The sequence below is a fragment of the Narcine bancroftii genome, chromosome 10 (assembly GCF_036971445.1).
Source record: "Narcine bancroftii isolate sNarBan1 chromosome 10, sNarBan1.hap1, whole genome shotgun sequence".
Taxonomy (NCBI): domain Eukaryota; kingdom Metazoa; phylum Chordata; class Chondrichthyes; order Torpediniformes; family Narcinidae; genus Narcine; species Narcine bancroftii.
In genome coordinates this window covers 10,555,594-10,574,346 of record NC_091478.1, presented here as the reverse complement: position 1 = coordinate 10,574,346, position 18,753 = coordinate 10,555,594, and the positions used below count along the sequence as shown (strand labels likewise).

Genomic DNA, 18,753 nt, shown 5'->3' with positions numbered 1-18,753 from the left:
GCCTGTGACTAATGGATCAGTGCTAGTCCATTGTTGTTTGCCATCTATATCAATTATCAAGATGACAATGTGGTAAATGTGTCAGCAAAATTGCAGATAACACAAAGATTGGAGGTATTGTGGTTAGTGAGAAAGGCCTTCAAAGGCTGGAAAAATGGATGGCAAAATGGCAGATGGAATTTAATTCAGACAAGTATGAGGTGTTGCATTTTGGAAGGACACACAAGGTAGGACATATACTGTAAATGGTAGGGCACTGAGGAGTGCTGTAGAACAGAGGGATCTGGGAATACAGATACATAATTCCCTGAAAGTGGCATCACAGATAAATCATAAAGAGAGCTTTTGGAACATTGGCCTTCATAAATTAAAGTATTAAGTATAGAAATTAGGATGCAAGTTGCCCAAGATATTGTCGAGGCCAAATATGGAGTACTGTGTGCAGATTTGGTTACTTACTCACAGGAAAGATATCAATAAGATTCAAAGAGAGCAGAGAAAATTCACAAGGACTTGAAGGGTTGAGTTATTGAGAAAGGTTGAAGAGATTAGAACTTTATTATCTGGAACTCTGTAAAATGAAGGGAGATTTGATGGAGATTTTTTAAAAATCTAAAGGGATATAGATAAGGTAAATCCAAACAGGATTTTCCAACTGAGGTTAGGTGAGACACAAACCAGATGACATGGGGGTGTAGTGCGTAAAAAAGCTCTCACGACTGGTGGGAGAACAAGCACTTTTATTAGCTTATAACTATGTGTAGGGTCTCACAGTAGTTTTTGGAAGGGGTCTGGTTTTAGGTGGGAAATCAGGGTTATATGTGAGCAGATGGGGGCGGAGCCAGCCATCAGCACAGCACACTACCAGTGAATTCCAGTTCACTGCAATGGGTTAAAGGTGAAAGGGGAGAATTTTAAGGGGAAACATTAGGGGGAGATGTGGGAGTGTGAAACAAGCTGTCAGCTGAAGTGGAGGGAAGGAGGAGGAAGCATAAAGGAGAAGGGAAGGGGGAAGGAGGGAGAGTTGCATTGTTTACAGGTAAGAAGTAATAAGTGAATACAAGTGGGAGGGTAGAAGAGTAGGAAACAAAGTGATGGGGAAGAGGGTAGAGGCCCAAGAAGAGTAACTCTCTGATGGAAGGGAAAGCTGGAGGAAAGGTGACAGAGAGTAGCGAAAGAGAGGTTACCCCTACCCCTGTCACTATAATAAGTGCTACATCTCGTCCCTCACTACCATTCATAGCCTCAAACAGTCCTTCAAGTGAATAAACACCTCATCTGTGAATCTGTAGTGGTCATTCACTGCATCTGGTTCACCGATGCGGTCTCTTCTACATTAGGGAGACTAGAACTGGACCTTCGCTCTGTCTGCTGTAACCACAAGGACCTCTGAGTGGCCAGCCATTTCAATTCCACTCCCCAGTGCTGTACTGACATGTGTGCCAAGGTCTTTTGTCCCGCCGTATCGAGGCTACCCACAAATTGGAGGAACATCATTGTATATTCCATTTTGGCAGTCTCCAACCTGACATCATCAACTCCAAATTCAGTTAACCCCCTCCCCTGCCCTCTCTCTCTTTTCTTACCTCACTGTCTCCTTCCCTGCAGCTCCCTAATCCATCCATTCATTCAGAGATACCCTTTTAGCTCTTTGCCCTTTCTCCTATTACTTCTCAGCTACTTTCCCTCCTGTACCTGTATCACCACTTAACCTTCCCCACCCTGTCAACACTCTCCATCCACCCTGTCAACACTCTCCATCCACCCTGTCAACACTCTCCATCCACCCTGTCAACACTCTCCCACCCCCACCCCACCTTTTTATTCAGGCATTTACCTGTTTTTCAGGGCCCAAACAATGATTGCTTTTTACTTCCTATTGATGCTGTGATTTGCTGAGTTACTCCAGCACTTTCCTGCACTGCACTAGACACTCTAGCACCAGCAGATTTTCTTCTTTAACTCAAATACCCGTATGCATCATTATTCATTAAAATTACAGATATTCACTTGCTATTCTGCCCATTTTCCAATCCCAGAATTCCAAAAATGTTCAAAATCCTTCCTTATTGTTAAATATATACAGCAACATGATTGACATCCATCTAAAGTACAGAATTCCAAAGATTTGCAATATGCTGAATAAACCCTTATCCAAAAAGTCTCCTATTTTTACAATCTCTAGCCTAATAATCTTTTACAGAACCTTCACCAAATTCACCTATATGCCAGAGAATCTTCCTCAGTTTCTCTTCAATAGGTCAACCAGTATCCAAGAATTCCAATCTTTTTCTTTTAATATTTTATTTTAGTTTTCACAGACTTTGCAAAATCCAATAAACAAAGCCGTCCACATACTTATGCATACCCAAAGTCCGTATTTGTCCCAAACACACCCCCCCTCCCCCACAGCGAATACATTCCAAAAACTTATCTTGATCCTACTCTTCACAGGGAACACAACCCCTATCAAGACCTGTAATGAAAAGAAATCACAATGGAAATGCCATTCAAAGAAAACACTGAAAAGATCCAAGAATTCAATCTTGTTAACACACAATGAGACACCTCCAAGATCAAAACTATTGGGTTTGTCAAGCATGATCTCACCAAAAGTATTGTGCAAATCCAGTAAGATTTCTGCTCTAATCTTTGCCATAAAGGATATATGCCATCTCCTTCCAGTGTATTTATGGAAATGTACTTGCTGACCATGGTTCAAAGCCTTCTACAAATTCCCTCCCTGGTACCTTCTAACCCAAAATTTAGTAAAATAGCCTTTCAGTCTGCAATATATCTATTTAATCCTACATGTTTTATTTTATCCAATCTCCTGTGCATTCTGATCTCCCTCTCTGAACATCTTTGTGTAACAACTGTCTCTTGAATATTCTACATTCTCTATCGAGTTTCCCCCTATTGTTTACCCTGTTCATTAGCTTCATAAAAACTTTTATGATTTAACTTCTAATCTTGTGGATTAAAACTATCATAATTAGGAAAATAGGCACCCCTAAATGATTGACACCAGTATCTTCTCTTTTCTTCTTCACTTATGATGTAAGAGGGCACAGTCTTCCTGGCCACTGACCTGTTATGTCGCCACGCTATGCATATGGCTACTTGAATTCAAGTTCTGGGGTGGGGGTGGGGGGAAGGGGTTAATGCTAATCCTTTCTAAATACTATAATATCCCAGTGAACACAAGACTGCAAATGCTGTGATTGGAGTCAAAACACCCATATTTCAGTAATATCCCTCAGGGGATAAATTTGGCACCCCATGAGTGAGTTCTCATCTTTGTTGGCCTTTCTAGTGTTCCCCAAATTCTGAGCAATAAATAAAAGTTTTCATCTTTTATACTGTACACTCATTTGTACACAAATCCTTTTCTTCTGTGCCTTGCCAGCCACATACCTATTTCATCTTCTCCCATTTGTTGCCGATTCCCAACATTCTCTTTACTTATACTTGCTATTCATCACTTGGTTCAATGCCATCCTATAATTAGTGTCTCATCAATTTGAAGTGTGATATTTTTCCAATCATGTGCTGGCAAAAAAATTGCACATTACAGTACAAATTTTGATCATTTTTTCTATATGTATACCAAAATGATTTCAGCAAAATCTCTATTAGAGGAATGCATAAACTGAACAATTTCAATAAAGAATTAAAATAAATTAATTCTTTCTCAGGTTTCATAAACATCAGATCGCAAGACAGGTATTTCTATGCAAGAGAGAATTTTACAGAATCCAAGATCCTAGAGTTCCAAGGCTATATGTTTGGCATAACAAATAATAGTATTCTTTATTCTTATATTACTTTGAAGCATTACAAAGCAGTTATTTGATTCTAAAATGCCAGTTCTGAAGGATCGTTGCCTGAAATTATCTAAATTGACTCCATTTGTCTCTCCACAGATACTGACTGATATGCTTAATATTTTCAATTTTTTCAGCATTTATTTTATTTGTTACTGTATGTGCATGTTTATGTGTTTTACATTTTCTTGAATGTTATTTTTGCACCACTGGAGTAAAGTTCTTTTTAGTCCTTAAAATTACTTTTGGCATCACTTGACAAGGCAACCTCTGATTCAACAAAAACATTGTAAAATTGGTATCACAACATGACCAGGTCACTGACATTTCTATTTTTATAAAAAGAATTTAATACAAAAACTATCAAATGCAAGAAAATAATAATAGCCAACTATTTCAATCAGGATACAAATTTGTGGCAAATGCTTTTAGCAACAGTGAAGTTTCCGATAAATTTGGATATAAATTATTAGTGTCCGCAGCTTGGGTTTATATGGCCACTTTGTGTTCAGTCACGTACATCCTCCATTCTCTTTCTTTGTGGCAATGTATAACTATTAAGAGATTCTCTGTATTGCTACTTAGCTCAGACAATGCCCTGTAAGGTCAGGATTCAGTACAAAAAGAGACATTCCTTTTCTCCAAAGCGAGTGTGTGGCATTGGTTGATAACATCATGAAATAAATGTGCTGTGTAATGGATAAATATTTTGGGAGAATTTGGTAATATTTGGGGGGATTTTGATAAGATTTAGAGTAGGTTACATACATTTTAAAACAGATCTTATTTGAAAGACTTCAAATATTTGAAATATTGAAGATCTTCTGGAGAAGTTATGCACATTCACAAGTAGGTGTTAATTGAACTGACACATCATAAAATGAATGACCATTGTTCTGAACTGGTGCCAGGATAGCTACAAGTACCTTTCTGCAGGGTGCTTACAGGAAAGTCGACTCTTTATCTAACAATAGCTTGAGCAGAAGAAGGTGGGGGTTTTGCAAGTGAGTGAATCACATGTTTTTGCTGGAAGTTTCAGTTAAAGAGAGAGAGAGGAGAAGGTCTCTCAGTCAGTTAGTGTGTGTGACACTAAAGCAGATGAACAGTGCAAGCCAGGAAGAGCTGGTTGGAAACAAAGTTCCAAAGTGGATGGCTGGAATGTTTCTCTTGGAGTAAGAGGAATGGAACTCTGTGGTAGCTTAAAGAAAGAAGTTACCACCGGGAAAACCCTGATGGGGCAAGTTTCATCAGCGAGACATTGAGGTGACTCGTGGTACCTCAGTTGTGGAAATCCTGGAACAACAAATCTCTCTCTGCAAACCCTACAAGAACCTTCTTAGGCGGTAAACATTTACCTTTCAAGCACCAAAGCCTGGTGAACTTTATACACGTTAAATTCTGTGCACAGTATGAGAATGATCTGCATCCAGAGAACTTGGAAGAAGTGAGAATGAACTGTGAACCAAAGAACTTTTCTTAAATTTACACACACATGCGCTTAGAATTAGAAGGGGGTTAATTTGGGTTAGTTAAGTAGAGTTAAGTTAAAGTTTGATTCTATTTTCATGTTTAAAGTTGATTAAAAATAACTTGTTTTAAAAACCACTCGTCTTGGTGAATGTCTATTGCTGCTGGGTTTTGGGGTCCTTTGGGTTCAGAACAGCTGTATAAGTGTAATAGAGTTAATATGTTGGATACTTTGAAACAGTTATTATAACTATTAAGTAGACTTTTAAACAATTGCGGTCTGATTGTACTAAGAAATAGGCATGAGTCAAGGTCAGCTGCAACTAACAACATTTCCAGACAACCCATTATCACCTCTTCCATAAAGCCATCTCCTGCTCCTCTTTAAACAATTATTACCTGCCATTACACATAACGAGATGTTAAACACAGCCCATTCATAAACGGTTTCCCGCCCAAAAACAGCCGACGGCACTATAAACTTGTCAAGCAGAATGCGGAAATGTCAAAAGCCTGCAGAACAACCAACAACCCCAATGGGTCGACAGAGGCTTTGTTTCAGTATTTAGAATTCAGCTAACCTTGGGCACTTTCAGGTGGCCAATTGCCCCGCTTGTAAAGTGTTGTGAACTTTGTATCCCTCCTCCTAGCCACCTGAATGCAGCCACCTAAAAGCGGCTGCATTTGGGATGACAGTCAGCTGGCAGCCTGACAGCTCCTCTCCCAGCTGCCCCTTCCCCCAGTGCAGGACATTGGGGCAGGGACTGCAGGACGAGAGCGGCCGGCAGGGGAGAAGGGGGCTGGCCGAAACAATGCCGGTACCCGACTCGAGCGGTGTACTCACTCGCCGGCCACTCCAGCCTCCTTCTCCCCGCCGGACGCCCCAGCCCCCCCTTCTCCCCCACCGGCCGCTCCAGACCCCCTTCTCCCCTGCTGGGGGGGTGGGGAGCAGAGCAATTCGTGTGGGGACATTCCACGGGGGATGTCCCTGCGCTGGCTGTCCCAGATGACAGCCAGCCATCCTAACTTGACAGCCCAAGGGACAGGAGCCGGAATGTGCTCAGATGCGCATCCCCAGTTCAGTTGTCCCTTCAGGTGGCCAGTGCTAAGCTTTTAGCACTGCCACTTGAACGGCAAATCAAAAGGCCGCTTTCTCTTCTTCAGGCACATTCTTAGCGGGGAATCCACCTGAAGAAGCCTCTTGTTAAAGATAATGAATATGAAGATTGCTGGGGAAGCAACCATTTACATGTGCTAAGAGTCAGGCTAACAGTTCTGCACTGTCTTAAAGGACCTTTTAAACTACCTTCATCATGTATGGCACAAATTCAATCGATGATAACCAATTTCCTGCGTTTAGAAATGAGCAAATACTGACTGTAACACCTCAGCCTGTAACAATACTCTCAAGGAAATAGTTACCTAATCATATGGAGTAAAAGTCTTAAATATTGTACTCTGTCACCTTGTACTTTGAATGAGGTTCAACAGTATTAGGGAGGTGACCTTGTCTACACCCTATTTACTACTCATTCCCACTGGCGTGACTAATAAATTCTGTGTGTTGTACTTTGTGGTTTGGTTGTACTTCTTGTACCTTGACAGGGCTAAACTATCACCAGTGCATTTATGTTAAAATACAAAAGTCTGGAGACACCATGATGGAAGTAAAAACACAATGTTGGAGAAACTAGGTGTTCTTTATGTTAGCAAAGTACAAAACAGGAACTTGCCTACATTCTGTGCATATGATAAGTCAGCATTACAGGAGGGAGAATGAAAATTTGACCAAAAGGTACACCAACAACAAAAATCTCAATGCCACCAAAACCAAGGTACACCAACAACAAGGTCACACTCAATGCCACCAAAACCAAGGAGCTGATCACTGAAAGAAGTAAAACATGAAAATCTCTAGACAATGTGGTTGAAGTAAAAACAATGCTGGAGAAACTCAGCAGGTCAAGCAACCTACATAGCAAAGATAAAAACATATAACCAACGTTTCAGGCTTGAGCCCTTCATCAAGGTATAGAAAAGTGACGGCAGGCATCCAAACAAAAGAGTGGGGTGGAGGGGGTGGGCGAAGGTGTGGTCGCCAAGGCAGGAGGTGACTTCAGGAAGGGAAAACCAGAGGTATATGATCCAGGAATCATTGGGGGAATCAAAGCTGGAGAGTCACTATCTCAGAGAACCTTTCCTGGGCCCAACGCACTAATAGCATTGCGAAGAAAGCATGTCAACACCTCTACTTCCTGAGTACTAGCAAATTTCTACACATGTGGTGCAAAATGTGCTGATTGGCTGCATAAGGACACAGCCCAGGCAGGATATCACAGGCAAAACCCTCCCCTCCATCAAGAACATCAATGTGGAATGCTGCCTGAGGAGAGCAGCAGCAATCATCGTGGAGCAGCACATGCTCTATTCTTTCCATCAGGAAAGAGGTATCGGTGCCTCAAGACTCACACCACCAGGTTAGGGAACAGCTGCTACCCCTCCACCATCAGACTCCTCAACAACAAACTCAATCAGGGACTCGTTTAAGGACTCTTATATTTGCACCTTGTTTGCTTGTGTACAATGTATATAGCTTTTTTTAAAAAAAACACTACTCATAAATGGTAATTCTGCCTCACCCGCAGGGAAAAAGAATCTCAGGGTTCTATGCGATGTTATATATGTACTCAATAAATCTGAATCGGAAATCTGACCTTGATGAAGGGCTCAAGTCTGAAACATTGTTTTTGTGTCTTTATCTTTGCTACATCAAATGCACTGTTTGACCTGCTCTGTTTCTCTAGCTTTGTGTTTTTACTTTATATCATTAAGGTTACTCATTACAACAGACAGTAAACATTTCCATGTGATTCAGTTTAGTTAAAAATGCAAGAAATTGAAATTTAAAAACATACTGATGAGGGATTTTGACTTTTTTTCTTTCTGCAACACCACTTGACTGGCCACAATGTTTTAATTTTAGGCATCCAGTAAGCTCTAATTTTTAAAAAATATTTTCAACACCAATAGCTTAGCTTTCTGACGATGAAGCACCACTTTACAAGATATTAACCCCCAAGAACAGCCTCCAATTTCTTTTTGAGAGTATACATTTTACTCTTCAAACTTGGTTGAAGCTGCCCAAGCTGATTAAATTCACACAAAAACAGGGTGACAGGAATATGCCAAGGCCGCCTCTTGTCCACCTAACTCTGTTAGGGGCAGCGGACACCCACACCTGAATGTGACCCCCACCCCCTCCTCTTCTCCTGCCCCCCCACCCCCTTCTCTCCTCCTGCCCCCCCACCCCCTTCTCTCCTCCTGCCCCCCCACCCCCTTCTCTCCTCCTGCCCCCCCACCCCCTTCTCTCCTCCTGCCCCCCCACCCCCTTCTCTCCTCCTGCCCCCCCACCCCCTTCTCTCCTCCTGCCCCCCCACCCCCTCCTCCTCCTCCTGCCCCCCCACCCCCTCCTCCTCCTCCTGCCCCCCCACCCCTCCTCTTCTCCTGCCCCCCACCTCCTCCTCTTCTCCTGCCCCCCCTCCCACCTCCTCCTCCTCCTCCTCCTCTTGTCCTGCCCCGCTGGAGAGTCGAGTCCTTGGCTCAACCACCGGCTGACCTCGCCGAAGGTCTACCATCAGGGCGAGTTGTGCTGAAGCAGCGTACTCCGTTCGAGAGGAGGAGAGTGAAGGATCCAGACAGGGGTGGCCATTCCAAGGGAGGAGGTCATAGGCTGCTAAACATACACATGCTTTTTTTAAAAAAAAAGCACTTCTAGGTTTAAAGTGTCGTGCAACAACCACAAATGCAAACACAGGGTGAGCTGAGTGGTCAGAGCACTGGTCTTGTGAGGCAGGGGTCGCCAGTTCATTCATTCCTCACTGGGCCCCTCATCTCTGGGTTGGAAAGTTGAAGAATTTCGTGCGTGTTACATTGTAAATGTAGCATTTAAACAGAGATGGGAACTCCTTTGGAATGGCCTCGATACAAACCCACGCCCATGGGGACAGTCCGCTGCCAGACACTATTCCTACTAAACCGATGGAGCCACACGAAACCCTCGGCTCGGGGGGGGGGGGGTCCGCCGGCCGGCCGGCCGCCTACCTCCACGTCTACTCGGGGCGCCCCGCGCGGCGCGGCCCTCTCCTGCCGCCGGTCCCAGCCGAGGAACCCCGCGGCGCTCCCGGCCGCATCGTGGGCGCCGGGCTGCTCCCCCCCCCCCCTCCTCCTCCTCCTCCTCCTCCTCCTCCTCTGGGGGTCGGTCGGTCGAACGTCGCCGCTCCGGCAGCTCGAAGCAGCAGCGCGAACAAAAGCCGGGGGTCAAGGGTCGGCGAGGGAAGGAATCAGTGCGACGGCTGAACGGGTCCCCACGGGAACAGTCGCCCTGGAAACGCTGGGCCCAATGAGAGCCGAGTGACGTGCCCACGTCGAAACAATGAATGGGGGTTCCGGGAGCGACCGCCACGAGAGTCAACTCGTGAGAATGGGATTGGGGGGGGGGGGCACTTGTCCTGCAGCTGGTTAATTTTCCTTTGCTTTGTGGCCACGAGATTGCATTGGCCACGATCCTGCTTCAAGGGTGTAGTCGTGAGTCGTTTCTGTTGCTTTTCTCGCTCGTTGTCTCATTCCTCAGGGGGCCAAGCCCGCAGTGTCATTCCTGACGGAGGGGGCCACGGTATCAAATGATCTCCTGGATACTACATAGAGGGAAGCAATGCACGAAAGTCCGGACATTGGAGCCGAAACGCTGGAGGATCTAAGCAGGTCTGGCAGCGTGTCCAGATACGCTGAGCCGGTGGCTATCTCGGAACGATTATCACTGGTGGTTGTGAGGCGAAGAATTCACCTGGGGGTGGGGTGGGGTGGGGTGGGGGGGAACGTTACCGTCCTGCACAACCCGAATTTCCACCCAGCAACTTGATTGAATCGTTGCGCTTCGTTCCAGTTTAGTTCAGGGTATGTTCAAAGTTCAGATTTATTGTCGGAGTGCATCACTTTTCCCCAGAGGGTCACGTCGAAATTTCGACTAACTGGTAGTGCATTAACCAAGGAAAGGTACGTATGGAAAAATCAAAGAAACGTAAACAAAGAGCTACGTGGGCAATCTAGAAAATAAACATTCAATTTTAAAAAAATGTGGAAAATAAGAACCCTGAAATGAGTCTTGAACTGAGTGTTCAGGAATCCGATGGTGGCGAGGTCGGAACTGGAGGGGTGGCGTGATTTTTTTCCATTCTGAGGCGTCTCCCTTCCGGGAGTCCCCGTTCACACTCGCAACGCCGCTGCGGGGACGTCTGCCGTACGTGGGACTGTGATGCCATGGCTGTGAATCGCGCGTCATCGATCCTTTTGACTGCAGGAGGTCGGGAGATTTACATGGGGTCGAGGTTAAATGTCGGAACGGGAATGATTTCTTATTCCCGTTCAGATCTTTTTACACAGACCGCGTTCCGGGAAAATGGAAATTATTTCCTGGAACGTAGCGGCTTTGTAAAAACAAACAAGAGTCCTCTCATTTCAGGGCAACATAACGTTTGGTACTAGGATCTATTTAATTACTTCATTGGTGCAGGTACAAGAGAGCTAGGCTAGCTTCTAAACTTTTGATCACCTTTGGAGTCTGCAGTTGCCATTTTTCAACAGGAGGACCAAAGCTGTGCCAATAAAAGTTAAAGAAGTGATCATGAGGCTGAAAAATCAAGATTAAAACAGTAAGAGAGATTGCCTAAACCTCAGGATGACCAAAATCAACTCTTTAGAAGACCATTAAGAAAGAGCAAACTGGTGATTTCAGTAATCACATAAGGACTGGTAGATCATTACTGATGACAGAAGAATTCTCATCATAACAAATGCCTGCCTGACAGATCAGAAACACACTTAAGAAGGCAGGTGTGAATGTGTCAATAACTACAGTCTGCAGAAGACTTAATGAACAGAAATACAGTTTGCTGACTCTTCGCCACCTTTTATACAACTCGCTATGTGGTATCATCGGCAAATTTGTAGATGGCACTATTGATGTACCGAGCCACACAGATCTAGGTGAAATGTAAGTAGAGAAGGAGGCCAAGAACACAGCCTTACTGATGGAGATTGTGGAGATGTGATCTGGAGGTGAGGGAATCCAGGATTCAATTACACATTAGAGTATTGAGGCCCAGTTCTTGGAGTTGGCTGATCAGTTTTGATTGAAATGATGGTGCTGAATGCAGGACTGTGGTTTCACATAAAAGTTCAAAAATAACAGTATACTTAACACACAAGGATATCAGTGAAATGTCAAGTGGGGAGAAAAATCTAGTCGAGTGGTTCTGAACTTTTTCCTTTCTACTAACATACCACCATCGGATGCCATAGGAGCTCTGTGGTTAGGAGGAGATTACTTAAGATGGTATGTGAGTGGGGGGATAAAAGGTTGATAACCACTAGCCTGGTCATTTGGAGGCATGCAGATACTGGAATCTGGAACAACACACAATATGCTGGATGAAGTGGGAGAAAAATGAATTGTTGGTGTAGTGGGCCTGAACTCTTCCACATTCAGTTCCAATTAAGTGTTTTGGCTCACAAAGTTAAGGTTTTTTTCCACTCTCACTGATGCTAACCAACAGTTTTTTGTGCATTTAGTCGCTTGGCTGTGAGCATCCTTTCTTGGAGATTAGAGGTCCAGTAATTAATGGGAGAAATTGACATGATTAAATACACCACTTTACATTCAAATAGGAAATTAAGCCACTTCTTTAATAAAATAGCTGGAATGTGGAACATGGTCTCAAATAGAGAAATTGAGGCAGTGAGAGAAAAAAAAACAATTAAAAGAAGTAAAACACAAAACTTCAGATACAGAGGTTGAAGTAAAAACAAAAAGCTGGAGAAACTCAGCAGGTCAAAATGTACTTTATATAGCAAAGGTAAAAAGGTACATAATCAACATTTCAGTCTTGAGCCCTTCATCAAAGTATGGAAAAATGTCAGCAGGCATCAGGGAGAAAGGAAACCAGTAATGCTGAAAGAACAAGATAAAGTATGTTGGTGCAAGCTAATGTTGAAGTACAAATTTGGACATTGTTTAAGCTATCTGGTGTTTCTGTTGTCAGGATTTTAGAAAGTACTCAAAAGGTCCTGCACCATCTGTAGAAAGAGAAACTTAATATTTCAGGTCGATGATTCATCTTTAGAATAGAACAAAAAATGTTGGTTTTTAAGGGTGTGGAAGGAATAGAACAAAGAGAATTGGGTGAAGCCTAGGTTAGACCAAGGTGATTCCATTGTTTACAGGGTCATCTGGTTAAAAGTTAAATGAGACCTGTTAGAGGGAGAAAATAAAGGGTCAGAATTGTTGAAATTGGAATTTGTTGAATTTGGAATCCAAGGAACGATATGATGGAAATTCCCAGCCTGTTGGCAATGTCCATAGAGTGAGGAAAATCCAAAATATTCATTACTCTATAACTATCCAGTTCTTACAAAAACATATTACAATACCTGTCAAATGGCCCAAGCAAAAATGTTGGTTATCCTTATGGATGCAGCATGACCTGCTGAATTTCTTTAGCATGTTTGTGTACTGAAGTATGGTTGGTCTTTAGTTCTGGATTATCAGATTTAATGCATTTTTGGATGTGCCATTAAAACTTTGATATTCTTTCAATTTTGTTTTTTTTAAATTTTACAGTGTGATAACTGTTCCAGTGAACTAGGTAGGTTGAAAATATTGGGGAGTGGAGAGGGAACACTACAGATGTTGTTTGCCAAGCCATCAGGAATTTTGAACAGTTAGATGGTGGATTATTATTTCACTCAACCTTAAATAGATAAAATCAATATAGCAAAACAAAGGCTACAGTGATCAGATGGAAGATGAAATGCAGATCTTTAATCTTGTGTTTGAACAGTGCAACTGACCAGCAATTAGCCTGAGTGGGACAGGGAATTAAATGCCAAGCTCGAGTTTCCCATCAAAGATGTACTGGTTGTTAGGTTAAATGGCTGGTATAAATTGCCCCTTTGGTAGTTGCATGATAGAAAAATCAATGAGGTGTTAACAGGTGAAAGAGAATAGTTGGAAATAGGGGAACGTAATTGCTCTTAGACTAAGTGGGATGAAGACCATTTTTCATGTTGTAAAGAAATATGAAATGGATTCCTTACTTAAAGTAAGGTGGGAGGAAATTTAGTGGTGATCAATAGAAATGCAATGGATATTTGTGCTACCTTAATCCCTGATTAAGTTAGCGAAAGAAATCCAGAAAGGTGAGAGTCATATGAACCAGGTAATAGTGGGGTGGTGGTAATGATCACAAGGGTAAAGAGCAAGTGTTCAGGATTTTAATGTAAGGCTGTGGAACTGAAAAAAACTGTACCAAAGAGCCATCCAGGGGCCATTTTATGTAATTGCAATGTCACATGAAAATTCAATGGGTAATCTTTTGCTGCCCGTTATTTATAAATTGCCAATGTAACTCTCTCATCACTTGCATAACAATAGGGACAGTTATTCATTTATATTGATTTATCCAAATGTATTTAACTTGTCCCATTAATGGAGTTAAACAGGAAAGTCTGCAGAGGCTGTGATTGTGGTACAATAAACAAAAATGCTGGAGAAATTCAGCTGGTCATGCAGCATCTAAAGGATATTTTGGGCCTGAGCCCTTAGTCAAAGTATGAGCAAAAAGCAGGGTGAGAGTGGGGAGTATTAGATCCCGATATATTTTTACTAGGGAACATGCAATCATTAATCGATTTAGGTTTAGAGGATTATCAGATTTCATTTATTTATTTAGCTTTAGTTGTGGCTAAGAAATGTATAGCACTTACTTGGAAAGATAGAAATATACTAACTTTAGATAAGTGGTATTTGGAAATGAAATTTTATTTGACTATGGAAAGGATATCTTTTTCAATTCAGGATAAGATGTCTTTTTATAAGTTAAAGTGGACTCCGTTTGCTAATTATATGCATTTAAGTTTGATTTAAATATATGTTTAAGTGTGATATTTTAGTATTGACAATTTTTTTGTTAGAATTTTTTTCTCTTTTTTGTAAGTGGCATTTTTTTCATATATAATGTCAATTTTATTAATTCTTCACTCTTTATTTTGGGGGAGGTTGGACTAATTTTAAGTTAGACTATTAATATTGTGTTACAATTAACGGGGGGGGTTATTTTGTGTAGTTTTCTGATGTAATGTAATCATACCTTTTAAAAAAATTTTTCTATTTTTCTTTAAATGTAATTCTTTATTGTATTCATGTTATAAAAATTTTAAATAAAGTCTTTAAAAAAAAAAAGAGTGGAAATGGAGGAGGAAGGGGCAGGGGGGAGGAGTACGGCTAACAGGCAAGAGCTTGAGAGCAGCAGAGATTGCAGAAAGGGAACATTGAAAGAGACTCACAAAACTTCCTTGAAAGAGAACCGCAGTGTAGGCATCCCTCAAAAATTCTTTGCAGTGGAGTAGCTGATTGGAGTTAAACAGGAAAGCCTGCAATTGCTGTGAGTGCAATACAATTTCAGATACATCAAAATTGAATGACTTTATTTGTGGCTGCGAGTAGAATTCTCCTGTTCCTTTAGTTGATCTATCTACTTTAATTAGTCCCACCATTTCATTGTTTTTTTTTGTCCCTCTTTTGAAGATTGTCTGATCTTTTCCCATAAATCAAAAATGGGAGGGCAACAGTAGCTTTCATTTCTGGATTTTAAATCCCCTAATAAAAGATTCATTTTGAAATTTAAATGATCATTGCTAGATTTTCCTTATATCAGGAACAAAATTGGTACCTTCAGTTTGTTTGACGGAATCGTTTCACACACCATAAATGAATACTTGACTAATTTTAATTACCTCACTCTTGATTATCAATTATCTTAAGGTGGGTACTGCAGTTTTCCAGATAAGATTTTTTAATATAACAATTCAATTGTCTAATCGTTACAATTACCGAGATCAATTTTAAAAATATGTAAAGATGCACAGGGCATAAAAGTACTCTATTTAAAGTAATTAACTAGAGAATGAAAAGTATTAATTCATTTTTTTAAAATAAAAACCCATTTGTGCTGTGAAGCAACAGATGGTGCAACTCAGCGAGTCAAGCAGCATCCATGGAAAGCAATACACCCAATGTTTCAGACCAAAAACCTTTCATTGGGAATAGAAAGAATTGGGCAGCTGTTCAAATGAAAAAAAGGGTGGGGGAGGAAACACAGGTGAATGCAGGTGGGTGGGCAGTGGAAGAAAAGAAAGGAGCTTAGATGAGGGGCAGAGAAAGATGCACTCTGATAAGAAGGATGGGGTCCAGAGGAAGGAAGTTGTAGGTGACAGGTAGGGAGGAAAGAGTAAGAAAATAGGAGGAGGAATGGGGCCAGAGATATGAAAGCATGGGGGGGGGGGGGGTGTCATGGAAACTGGAGAAATCAATATTAAACATTACCAAAACAGAAAATAAAGGGCTATTCTTCCAATTTACATGTGGCATCAACCTGGTAATATATTTGTACATGAGTTGTGGAGTTTGCTTTTAGGGTTAATTCTTAGGATATACCAATCAATGTTTAGATGGTGCATGAAAGGATTATGGGTATGAGATTGTTGTGAACTTCTGCATTAAGAGCTAATCCATTTTAATTTGAAGCGGAAAAAAAAAGCTTAACCATTTACACAATTTATAATTCACAAGTCTTTTAAGATCCTTAGTTTCCTTCAACAATATTTGGCATACTTTCTGAACAATATTCTACTCCTTCAATTTTAATGTTCAGCTTTCAAGCTTTTCCTTTTATCTAGGACATCACAGAATAGGTTCATTGAGAGTGGCAAAAAGTAATTCTGTTTTTGAAAGCATAAAGATTAGAATATAAAATAAAAGTGAAAGTTGCCAATAGTCTTATAAATAAGATATTTTCCCATTTGAGATTTGCAAGCAATTTTGACTTGGGTGTCCCGAGATGAGCAAGAGCAATGATTAAAACTCTTATTTTCTTTGGAGTGCATAACATGTTTTTGTTCATTCCTTCACTATCTACACATGACCAAACCTAAATTAGCAGACTTAAGACAATCCTGTCATTTAGCTCATGACAACTTTAATGAATTCAGCCACAATTCTGTTGGAGCTGGCTACTATTAAGTCACATTTCATTTACTAACAGGCAAATTATCCGTAAACAAGTATATATTCCACTTTAGAATGGGTATCCTAATGTTCAAGAGATATTTTCAGGGTAATTGTCAAGTACAGGTTACCATCATCTCACCAATTTAAATGCCATGTAGATGCAGGTACAATTTTTTTTGGCAGTCCCTTGGCATTCAGGATAATTTACTTCAGTTCAGGTTTTGAGGTGACGGATGAGGTGATAGGCATATATGGGGCAGTTGTTTCCTCAGTGGGAGATGAGTGGTTTGAGGTGGAGTGCTGTGTGCATCCAACTGCACTTTTGAACCCACCAGCTCCACATCTATTTATCCCCTTTAGCCTCCTTTCAACTAATAGCCATCATTATCCTTTTTCCTTGTGAACATCTGTATTGGTGCTCTTTACCTCAACTACCTCTATATTCCGTTTCCCTGAGACATGGCCCTCAGTTCTCTTATCATCCACCCTGTTAGAAGCTTTTATAACCATTCCAGTCCTACTATCATTGTAATTTGTATCTTTTCCTCTTTTTCCCACCAGATTTGTGACACGAACTGCTCATACTATTAATATGGTCTATTGTTAATGCTTTCTTCTGAAAAGGTCCATTTTTTTCTGTTCATTGATGGTGACAAATCAAGTAAGTGTTTGCAGCATTTTGCTTTTCATTTCTGAAGCTTATTGTTATTTTATATTTGTTTCATTATATCTCTTGACCAATTAAATTTGCAAGTTTAAATATTCATCAAGGTTTAAAGGTTTATCGTTTTCTCAGAATAAGTTTATGCACATCTGGATCATCACAAATATCCCCTTTCACATCACGCCACTCTGGTGCTATTTTGGTGCATTTGCTGTTGAATCTATTATCCACATCATAAAACTTCTCAACTTACCTATCACAATGAACAGGACCTCCTGTTTTAACCTGCACACGAAGGAACCAGTTCTGAATGATCAGGTGTCTTAACTTGTACCATCCTGTGTAACCATCATATCTGTTCTACTGTCCTACAATGACCACTACCTGTGCAGAGAAATGGTTTTAAAATTCTTCATCTTGTATTAAAATCCCTTGATAAGTCATTTCTCCATTTTTTAAAAATTCCAGAAGTGTAAGTCTTTCCAAGATATCTGTGCTCTTTGCTCACCTCTATTCTCCTTGAATTTAATTGTTCTTGCCATTAGTGGCTGTGAATTCATGTACCAAGGCACTAAATTTTGAAATTTATACCTTTTAAATTTAAATTTAGACAAACAGCACAGTAACAGCTATGCCACCTATTTACCCTCCATTAACCTACACCCCCGATACATTTTTTTGAACGGTGAGAGGAAACCGGAGCTCCTGGAGAAAACCCACAAACACAGGGAGAATATACAAACTCCTTAAAGACAGCACGGGACTCAAACCCCGGTCCCACTCCCCAATCACTGGCTCTCCAAAGGCATTGCACTAACCGCTACACCAACCGTGCTGCCCTACCATGCCAGGTTTTGCATACATAACTGCACTTAGTTCTCCCCTGCCAGATAATTCCAAATTTTGCTCATTGTCACTCATGAAGTGCTTTGAGATGTTTTGTGGTGATAAACCTGTTCAGCTGCAGCAAATAAGAATGTTGGAGCAGATGTACATTGTAAAATAAATATGACAATAAACTATCATTATATTTCTTCTTGGTTTAAATTGCTTTAGTGAATAATTATGGTCCCTGCATCAATCTTTGCAATAACATTCAACACATGTGAAAGCATAAAAGACCCACAAACAACAATACATTTATTTCCAAATGACCCCAAGGGCATTATAATCACAGTTGCCTTTGGCACTGTTTGGTGCAAGATAGGTCAGGGAAAAATAAACTTGTGCAATAAACAAAATAACAAAGATTTAAAGTTTTAATAACTTAAGATGAATTAGAATCCAGCTGGACAGGTTGCTATTTTTCAGTGCACTGCTTGGGACAGATGGCAACTTTCAGAATTCAATTTCATCTAGTGATTACATGTGGCTAGAAATGTGGCAAGAAAGACAAGACAAAAATCAAAACTAAGGGTACCTTCAAAACAGACAATTAAAAAAAATAAATAAGAATGCAAATTTAACTGTTAAATTCTATCTTCACATGAGTTTTAAATTTGTAATATTTTATAAAATCTATAAAAGCTCATTCAAAAACAGAACTTTATAATGTTAATGGAACCAAATATTTGTTGTAATCATATTACTGAAACCCATGAGACGCTTCTAAAATCTTTATATATAAACTCCGTAATTGGGCTCAATACCCACAAATTGGATAGTTGGAAATA

General features: G+C 40.8%; 2 protein-coding genes across 8 annotated transcripts in view; one reads left to right on the top strand and one right to left on the bottom strand.

Moving 5' to 3' along the window:
• The window catches only part of LOC138744146 (zinc finger protein Pegasus-like), a 36,486-nt gene that overhangs the window by 10,347 nt on the left and 7,386 nt on the right, over nt 1–18,753 (bottom strand). The window contains exons 1-2 of one of the 5 annotated variants that reach the window (XM_069899785.1): nt 9,396–10,113; nt 3,418–3,552 (exon numbers count right to left, since the gene is read on the bottom strand). The exons of 1 other annotated variant lie outside the window; for it this stretch is intronic. The gene's annotated coding sequence lies outside the window, so the exon portion shown is untranslated. Of the gene's footprint in view, nt 1–2,445; nt 2,477–3,417; nt 3,553–9,395; nt 10,114–10,442; nt 10,558–18,753 lie in introns of those variants that run through there. 3 more of the 5 variants (XM_069899783.1, XM_069899787.1, XM_069899782.1) reach the window with 3 other exon arrangements.
• acadsb (acyl-CoA dehydrogenase short/branched chain) overlaps nt 9,793–18,753 on the top strand; it is a 42,915-nt gene continuing 33,954 nt past the window's right edge. Inside the window, exons 1-2 of one of the 3 annotated variants that reach the window (XM_069899778.1) lie at nt 9,793–9,878; nt 16,978–17,077. The gene's annotated coding sequence lies outside the window, so the exon portion shown is untranslated. Of the gene's footprint in view, nt 10,056–16,976; nt 17,078–18,753 lie in introns of those variants that run through there. The other 2 variants (XM_069899779.1, XM_069899780.1) reach the window with 2 other exon arrangements.